The sequence below is a fragment of the Ovis aries genome, chromosome 1, assembly GCF_016772045.2.
Source record: "Ovis aries strain OAR_USU_Benz2616 breed Rambouillet chromosome 1, ARS-UI_Ramb_v3.0, whole genome shotgun sequence".
Taxonomy (NCBI): Eukaryota; Metazoa; Chordata; class Mammalia; order Artiodactyla; family Bovidae; genus Ovis; species Ovis aries.
Window position 1 is genome coordinate 74,016,826 of NC_056054.1, and position 10,313 is coordinate 74,027,138.

Sequence of the window (10,313 nt, forward strand, 5' to 3'; positions counted from 1 at the left end):
CAAAATGAAGCAGGTCAAAGGCTAACAGAGTTCTGCCAAGAGAATGCATTGATCATAGCAAATACCCTCTTCCAACAACACAAGAGATGACTCTACACATGGACATCACCAGATGGTCAATACCAAAAGCAGACTGATTGTATTCTTCACAGCCACAGATGGAGAAGCTCTATATAGTCAGCAAAAACAAGACCAGGAGCTGACTGTGTCTCAGATCATGAGCTCCTTATTGCAAAATTGAGAGTTAAATTGAAGAAAGTAGGGTAAACCACTAGATCATTCAGATATGACCTAAATCAAATCCCTTATGATTATATAGTGGAAGTGACAAATAGATTCCAGGCATTAGATCTGATGGACAGAATGCCTGAAGCACTAAGAACAGAGCTTCATGACATTGTACAGGAGGCAGTGATCAAGACCATCCCAAAGAAAAAGTAATTCAAAAAGGCAAAATGGCTGTCTGAGGAGGCCTTATGAACAGCTGAGAAAAGAAGAGAAGCTAAAGGCAAAGGAGAAAAGGAAAGATATACCCATTTGAATGCAGAATTGCAAAGAGTAACAAGGAGAGATAAGAAAGCCCTTCTCAGGGATCAATTCAAAGAAATAGAGGAAAAAAGTAGACTGGGAAAAACTAGAGATCTCTTCAAGAAAATTAGAGATTCCAAGGAAATATTTCATGCACAGATAGACACAATGAAGGACAGAAAGGTATGGACCTAACAGAAGCAGAAGATATTAAGAGGTGGCAAGAATACAAAGAAGAACTATATGAAAAAGATCTTCATGACCCAGATAACCATGATGGTGTGGTCACTCATCTAGAGCCAGACATCCTGGAATGTGAAGTCAAGTGGGCCTTAGAAAGCATCACTACGAACAAAGCTAGTGGAGGTGATGGAATTCCAGCTGAGCTATTTCAAATCCTAAAAGATGATGTTGTGAAAGTGCTGCCCTCAATATGCCAGCAAATTTGGAAAACTCAGCAGTGACCGCATGAATGGAAAGGTCAGTTTTCATTGCAATCCCAAAGAAAGGCAATGCCAAAAAATGTTCAAACTATTGCACAATTGCACTCATGTCACACACTAGCAAAGTAATGCCAATATTCTCCAAGCCAGGCTTTAACAGCCCATGAACAGAGCACTTCCATATGTTCAAGCTGGATTTAGAAAAGGTAGAGGAATCAGAGAGCAACATGCCAACATCAGTGGGTCACAGGAAAAGAAAGAGATTTCCAGAAAACATTTACTTCTGCTTTATTGACTATACCAAAGCCTTTGACTATGTGGATCACACAAACTGTGGAAAATTCTTCAAGAGATGGGAATACCAGACCATCTGACCTGGCTCCTGAAAAATCTGTATGCTGGTCAAGAAGCAACAATTAGAACCATACATGGAACAATGGACAGGTTCCAAATTGGGAATGGAGTATCTCAAGGCTTTGTATTATCACCTTACTTATTTAATTTATATGCAGAGTACATCGTGTGAATTGCCAGGCTGCATGAAGCACAAACTGGAAGCAAGATTGCTGGGAGAAGTAGCAATAACCTCAGATATGCAGATGATACCACCCCCATGGCAGAAAGTGAAGAGGAATCACAGCCTCTTGATGATGGTGAAGGAGGAGAGTGAAAAAGTTGGCTTAAGATTCAACATTCAGAAAATAAAGATAATGGCATCTGGTCCCATCACTTCATGGCAAAGAGAAGGGGAAACAATGGAAACAGTGAGAGACTTTATTTTCTTGGGCTTCAAAATCACTGCATATGGTGACTGCAGTTATGAAATTAAAAGACACTTGCTCCTTGAAAGAAAAGCTATGTCCAATCTAGATAGCATATTAAAAAGCAAAGACATCACTTTGCTGACAAAGGTCCATCTAGTCAATGCTATGGTTTTTCCAGTAGTCATGTATGGATGTGAAAGTTGGACCATAAATAAAGCTGAGCACTGAAGAATTGATGCTTTTGAACTGTGGTGTTAGAGAAGACTCTTGAGAATCCCTTGGACTACAAGGAGATCAAACCAGTCCATCCTAAAGGAAATCAGTCCTAAATATTCACTGGAAGGACTGATACTGGAGCTGAAGTTTCATTACTTTGCCCACTTGATGAGAAGAGCTGACTCATTGGAAAAGACCCTGATGCTGGGAAAGACTGAAGGTAGGAGGAGAAGGGGGCAACAGAGGATTGGATGGCATCACTAACTCAATGGACATGAGTTTGAGCAAGCTCTGGGAGTTGGTGATGGACAGGGAAGCCTGCTATGCTGCAGTCCACAGGGTTGCAAGGAGTAGGACACAACTGAGTGACTGAACTAACTTTTCCTTTAAATGTGTGATTTTTAAAAATTTCTATATCAGCTGATTCTGTTTTCCTCTCCATAGGAAGTATAGTTCACCACTTTGAAATATTGGTTAATGCAAAACAATGTAATTTGACAAACTGAAAAATAATTTATAAATTACATTTATATTTAACATAATGAACTTCAAATTTAAGCTGATTTTAAAGTATTACCTACTTCCAACTATTTTCCCCAAACATTTCTGGAGCTCAGTGGACAATGCAAACAGATTGAATTAAGCCATTTAATCTGAAGTCCCAAATTAAAAAATATTAGGCTTCAAAATTGTTTTAAGTAGAACCTAGCACCTAAGAATTTACTGACCAGGACTATATCTGGAGACAAATAACGTGTATCAAATAAAGTTTAGTTCATAAGATAGAACACTATTGTATTTCAAATGGTAAGGGATATAATATAGGGTATTAGAAAATTACAAAATTGTTGGCAAAGTTGGAAGGGTGTGAGTCAGGGATTAATGATTAACTCAACCGTAGAGTTTAAGGATGTACCACCATAACTGCAATTCAGGAGTCAGGCATTTGCTGCTGTTCCCACTGAACTGCTACAACAACTGTCATTTGACCTTGAAGGTAAAACCAATGACCAGATATGAGGAAGCTGAGTCCAGCCACCATAACTGCTACTGTCTCCATGACCAAGATTGCCAGCACTAGTTAACTACAACTGCTCTCCAATTCTCTTTACCTTCTATATCTCATGAGAGTGCATCTAAGTGACAGAAATTAATATGCATTTATAGGTCCAGCTATAAGAATGAGGAATGACAATTGTAGTCGTCTTTCCCTTTGGGGAAAGCTCATGAAAAAGAAAGGATAAAAATGGATGCCAAGTATAATACCTATTTGACTGTTGCCAACACATCCTTTAATCTCAGGATTGTGTCTCACTTAAACTTTGCCTCATGAGAAAATATGACAATTTAAGATTACGACAGAAAGTACCTTAAAAAAGGATGATGTATGGCAAAACCAATACAGTATTGTAAAGTAAAATAAGGTAAAAAATAAAAACAAAAACACTCCCCCCCCACCCCCCAAAAAAACCCATGGTGTTGGAGGTGGATGTTCCACAGAGAGAATTAGAAAACAAGCAACTTGAGGGCAGAATTAATATTTTACTAATTTAAAAAATTTTTAGTCGAGCATAGTACCTGATGTAAGTAAGATGGACACTAATTCAGTTTACTAAATAAATGAATTGAATGAAATACATTATTTCAACACAACTGACCAGGGCTGCTCATTTACCCATTAACATTAGGATTTCACTCTTGTTCAAGTTAATACATTTTTGCCACTTTCCCTCCAATATATACAAAGGCATAAGGTTATAATTACTTCCCAGCAATATCCAGAGGTAAAGGAAGAATTTTCCTCTGCAACTGTATTTTCTAGGGAGCTGTCACACAGAAATTGCACCAATATAGCTATTATAAACTCAATAGTTAGGAAATTGAGCAAAGCAGAAAATATTACTGGATCTGAGTATAAACTTCTGGGCAATGCAAAGGAAATTACTGCTGCAAACAGGCTTTCTTGTAGAGGTGGGCCTTCCTGGAAGCTTGCTTCTTGCCTTTGGAAGTGGTGACCTGCACAGAGCTTCTAGACTCTAGCAAGGAAATGCTAAGGTCTGTGGCACTTTCTATCCATGGAGTTTTTCTCTAGCTACTAGGATCACCTTTATCCAGAACTCAGCTTGGATTACTATTTTTTTTTTCTTTTTTTCTTTCTTAGGAAGCTGTCTTCAATAGTAGGGAAAACTGTTGCTTGAGATTAATCATCAGACATGTAACAGAGAATTAGAAACATTTGTGAACACTGGTGCTATCACAACAGTATATTTCAATTTGAAGAGAAGGATACAAATTCTGTTTTGCAGAAATAGTACAGATTTTTCCTGACCGTGTGCAGAATAGTTTTTGTTAAAAAACACAGCTTGTGAGACCAGCAGACTACATAGAAATTTCTAGCTCTCCATTTTCTACTTCCAAACTTGAACTTCCTCATCTATAAAATAAAGAGTAATACATACTTTTCTCATGGATTATCAGGATTAATTAGACAATGTCCTTAAAGTATGAAGAGCACTTCTAACTATACTTAGTGGCAGGCATGTGGATACTAAGATTGGATTTTGTTATCATAATGACCTTCAATTTAGATAATATTTTATATGAACATGATGTGGGCATATCCAAACTTTAATAACTCAAGGTTTTCCTATATGAAGATGTTATTCATGATGATAAACATGATAAAATCCCATGATTTTAGGAGATCAGTGTGACTGTTCAGGGGAAAGAGTGAGTTTGGAGTCTGATAATTTTAGGTACAACCTAAACTAAGACATGCTTGGGCATCGTACTTAACACTCAGCTTCAGTTTATTAATCTCTGTAATTTACAGAGTTGCTCTGAAGATTTGAACTACTTCATTGGGAGGTAAAGAGGAAAGGCAACTGCTGGCCTCTGGACATTTTTTTAAATTTAAATTAATTTATTTTTATTTAGAGGATAATTGCTTTACAATATTTTCCCCCAATTCTTTATTTCTTTTAGTTTATTTATTAATTAAAATTTTTTTTTTACTTTACAATAACTGTATTGGTTTTGCCATACATCAGCATGAATCCACCACAGGTGTACATGAGTTCCCAACCCTGAACCCCCCTCCCACCACCCTCCCCATATCATCTCTCTGGGTCATCCCAGTGCACCAGCCCCAAGCATCCTGTATCCTCTATCGAATCTAGACTAGCGATTCATTTCTTACATGATAGTATACATGTTTCAATGTCATTCTCCCAAATCATCCCATCCTCTCCCTCTCCCTTTCCCACAGAGTCCAAAAGTCTGTTCTTTACATCTGTGTCTCTATTGCTGTCTCACGTACAGGGTTATCGTTACCATCTTTCTAAATTCCATATATATGTGGTAGTATACTGTATTGGTGTTTTTCTTTCTGGCTTACTTCACTCTGTATAATAGGCTCCAGTTTCATCCACCTCATTAGAACTGATTAAAATGTTTTCTTTTTAATGGCTGAGTAATACTCCATTGTGTATATGTACCACAGCTCTCTTATCCATTCATCTGCTGGTGGACATCTAGCTTGCTTCCATGTCCTGGCTATTATAAACAGTGCTGCGATGAACATTGGGGTACATGTGTCTCTTTCACTTCTGGTTTCCTTGGTGTGTATGCCCAGAAGTGGGATTGCTGGGTCATAAGGCAGTTCTAGTTCCAGTTTTTTACGGAATCTCCACACTGTTCTCCATAGTGGTTGTACTAGTTTGCATTCCCACTAACAGTGTAAGAGGGTTCCCTTTTCTCCACACCCTCTCCAGCATTTATTGCTTGTAGACTTTTGGATTGCAGCCATTCTGACTGGCGTGAAATGGTACCTCATTGTGGTCTTGATTTGCATTTTTCTGATAATGAGTGATGTTGAGCATCTTTTCATGTGTTTGTTAGCCATCCATATGTCTTCTTTGGAGAAATGTCTATTTAGTCCTTTGGCCCATTTTTTTGATTGGGTCATTTATTTTTCTGGACTTGAGCTGCATAAGTTGCTTGTATATTTTTGAGACTAGTTGTTTGTCAGTTGCTCCATTTGCTATTATTTTCTCCCATTCAGAAGGCTGTCTTTTCACCTTGCTTAGAGTTTCATTTGCTGTGCAGAAGCTTTTAATTTTAATTAGATCCCATTTATTTATTTTTGCTTTTATTTCCAGTATTCTGGGAGGTGGATGATAGAGGATCCTGCTGTGATTTATGTCAGAGAGTGTCTTGCCTATGGTCTCCTCTAGGAGTTTTATATTTTCTGGTCTTACATTTAGATCTTTAATCCATTTTGAGTTTATTTTTGTGAATGGTGTTAGAAAGTGTTCTATTTCATTCTTTTACAAGTGGTTGACCAGTTTTCCCAGCACCACTTGTTAAAGAGATTGTCTTTAATTCATTGTATATTCTTGCCTCCTTTGTCGAAATTAAGGTGTCCATAGGCGCATGGATTTATCTCTGGGCTTTCTATTTTGTTCCATTGATCTATATTTCTGTCTTTGTGCCAGTACCATACTGTCTTGATGACTGTGGCTTTGTAGTAGAGCCTGAAGTCAAGCAGGTTGATTCCTCCGTTCCATTCTTCCTTCTAAAGATTGCTTTGGCTATTCGAAGTTTTTTGTGTGTTTCCATTCAGATTGTGAAATTATTTGTTCTAACTCTGTGAAAAACACCGCTGGTAGCTTGATAGGGATTGCATTGAATCTGTAGATTGCTTTGGCTAGTATACTCATTTTCACTATATTGATTCTTCTGATCCATGAACATGGTATATTTCTCCATCTATTAGTGTCCTCTTTAATTTCTTTCATCAGTATTTTACAGTTTTCTGTATATAGGTCTTTAGTTTCTATAGGTAGATATATTCCCAAGTATTTTATTCTTTTTGTTGCAATAGTGAATGGGATTGTTTCCTTAATTTCTTTTTCTGCTTTCTCATTATTAGTGTATAGGAATGCAAGGGACTTCTGAGTGTTGATTTTATATCTTGCAACTTTACTATATTCATTGATTAGGTCTAGTAATTTTCTGGTGGAGTCTTTAGGGTTTCCTATGTAGAGGATCATGTCATCTGCAAACAGTGAGAGTTTTACTTCTTCTTTTCCAATTTGGATTCCTTTTATTTCTTTTTCTGCTCTGATTGCTGTGGCCAAAACTTCCAGAACTTTGTTGAATAGTAGCAGTGAAAGGGGGCATCCTTGTCTTGTTCCTGACTTTAAGGGAAAAGCTTTCAATTTTTCACCATTGAGGATAATGTTTGCTGTGGGTTTGTCATATATAGCTTTTATTATGTTGAGGTATGTTCCTTCTATTCCTGCTTTCTGGAGAGTTTTTATCATAAATGGATGTTGAATTTTGTCAAAGGCTTTTCCTGCATCTATTGAGATAATCATATGGCTTTTATTTTTCAATTTGTTAATGTGGTGAATTACATTGATTGATTTGTGGATATTGAAGAATCCTTGCATCCCTGGGATAAAGCCCACTTGGTCATGGTGTATGATCTTTTTAATGTGTTGCTGGATTCTGATTACTAGAATTTTGTTAAGGATTTTTGCATCTATGTTCATCAGTGATATCGGCCTGTAGTTTTCTTTTCTTGTGGCATCTTTGTCAGGTTTTGGTATTAGGGTGATGGTGGCCTCATAGAATGAGTTTGGAAGTTTACCTTCCTCTGCAATTTTCTGGAAGAGTTTGAGTAGGATAGGTGTTAGCTGTTCTCTAAATTTTTGGTAGAATTCAGCAGTGAAGCTGTCTGGACCTGGGCTTTTGTTTGCTGGAAGATTTCTGATTACAGTTTCAATTTCCATGCTTGTGATGGGTCTGTTAAGATTTTCTATTTCTTCCTGGTTCAGTTTTGGAAAGTTGTACTTTTCTAAGAATTTGTCCATTTCTTCCATGTTGTCCATTTTATTGACATATAATTGCTGATAGTAGTCTCTTATGATCCTTTGTATTTCTGTGTTGTCTGTTGTGATCTCTCCATTTTCATTGATTTGATTTTTCTCCCTTTGTTTCTTGATGAGTCTGGCTAATGGTTTGTCAATTTTATTTATCCTTTCAAAGAACCAGCTTTTGGCTTTGTTGATTTTTGCTATGGTCTCTTTTGTTTCTTTTGCATTTATTTCTGCCCTAATTTTTAAGATTTCTTTCCTTCTACTAACCCTGGGGTTCTCCATTTCTTCCTTTTCTAGTTGCTTTAGATGTAGAGTTAGGTTATTTATTTGACTTTTTTCTTCTTTTTTTTCCCTTGTTTCTTGACGTATGCCTGTATTGCTATGAACAGATGGCAAGAATACAGAGAAGAACTGTACAAAAAAGATCTTCACGACCTGGATAATCATGATGATGTGATCACTAATCTAGAGCCAGACATCCTGGAATGTGAAGTCAAGTGGGCCTTGGAAAGCATCAATGAACAAAGCTAGTGGTGGTGATGGAATTCCAGAGAAGCTATTTCAAATCCTGAAAGATGATGCTGTGAAAGTGCTGCACACAATATGCCAGCAAATTCAGAAAACTCAGCAGTGGTCACAGGAATAGGTCAGTTTTCATTTCAATCCCAAAGAAAGGCAATGCCAAAGAATGCCCAAACTACCGCACAGTTGCACTCATCTCACACACTAGTAAAGTAATGCTCAAAATTCTCCAGGCCAGGCTTCAGCAATACGTGAACCGTGAACTTACTGATGTTCAAGCTGGTTTTAGAAAAGGCAGAGGATCCAGAGATCAAATTGCTAACATCTGCTGGATCATGGAAAAACGAAGAGAGTTCCAGGAAAACACGTATTTGTGCTTTATTGACTATACCAAAGCCTTTGACTGTGTGGATCACAATAAACTGTGGAGAATTCTGAAAGGGATGGGAATACTAGAACACCTGACCTGCCTCTTGAGAAATCTGTATGCAGGTCAGGAAGCAACAGTTAGAACTGGACATGGAACAACAGACTGGTTCCAAATAGGAAAAGGAGTACATCAAGGCTGTATATTGTCACCCTCCTTATTTAACTTATATGCAGAGTACATCATGAGAAACTGGGCTGGAAGAAGCACAAGTTGGAATCAAGATTGCCAGGAGAAATATCGATAACCTCAGATATGGAGATGACACCACCCTTATGGCAGAAAGTGAAGAGGAACTAAAAAGCCTCTTGATGAAAGTGAAAAAGGAGAGTGAAAAAGTTGGCTTAAAGCTCAACATTCAGAAAATGAAGATCATGGCATCTGGTCCCATTACTTCATGGGAAATAGATGGGGAAACAGTGGAAACAGTGGCTGGCTTTATTTTGGGGGGCTCCAAATTCACTGCAGATGGTGATTGCAGCCATAAAATTAAGACACTTACTCCTTGGAAGAAAAGTTATGAGCGACCTAAGTGGTATATTGAAAAGCAGAGACATTACTTTGCCAACGAAGGTCCATCTAGTCAAGGCTATGGTTTTTCCAGTAGTCATGTATGGATGTGAGAGTTGGACTGTGAAGAAGGCTGAGCGCCAAAGAATTGATGCTTTTGAACTGTGGTGTTGGACAAGACTCTTGAGAGTCCCTTGGACTGCAAGGAGATCCAACCAGTCCATTCTGAAGGAGATCAACCCTGGGATTTCGTTGGAAGGAATGATGCTAAAGCTGAAACTCCAGTACTTTGGCCACCTGATTCGAAGTGTTGACTCATTGGAAAAGACTTTGATGCTGGGAGGGATTGGGGGCAGGAGAAGAAGGGGACGATAGAGGATGAGATGGCTGGATGGCATCACTGACTCAATGGACGCGAGTCTGAGTGAACTCCAGGAGTTGGTGATGGACAGAAAGGCCTGACGTGCTGTGATTCATGGGGTCGCAAAGAGTCAGACACGACTGAGCAACTGAACTGAACTGAACTGAACTTCCCCTTAGCACTGCTTTTATAGTGTGCCACAGGTTTTGGGTTGTTGTGTTTTCATTTTCATTCATTTCTATGCATATTTTGATTTGTTTTTTGATTTCTTCGGTGATTTGTTGGTTATTCAGAAGCGTGTTTTTAAGCCTCCATATGTTGGAATTTTTAATAGTTTTTCTCCTGTAATTGAGATCTAGTCTTAATGCACTATGGTCAGAAAAGATGCTTGGAATGATTTTAATTATTTTGAATTTATCAAGGCTAGATTTATGGCCCCGGATGTGATCTATCCTGGAGAAGGTTCCATGAGCACTTAAGAAAAAAGGTGAAATTCATTGTTTTATGGTGAAATGTCCTATAGATATCAATTAGGTCCAACTAGTCTATTGTATCATTTAAAGTTTGTGTTTCTTTTTTAATTTTCTGTTTAGTTGATCTGTCCATAGGTGTGAGTGGGGTATGAAAGTCTCCCACTATTATTGTGTTATTGTTAAT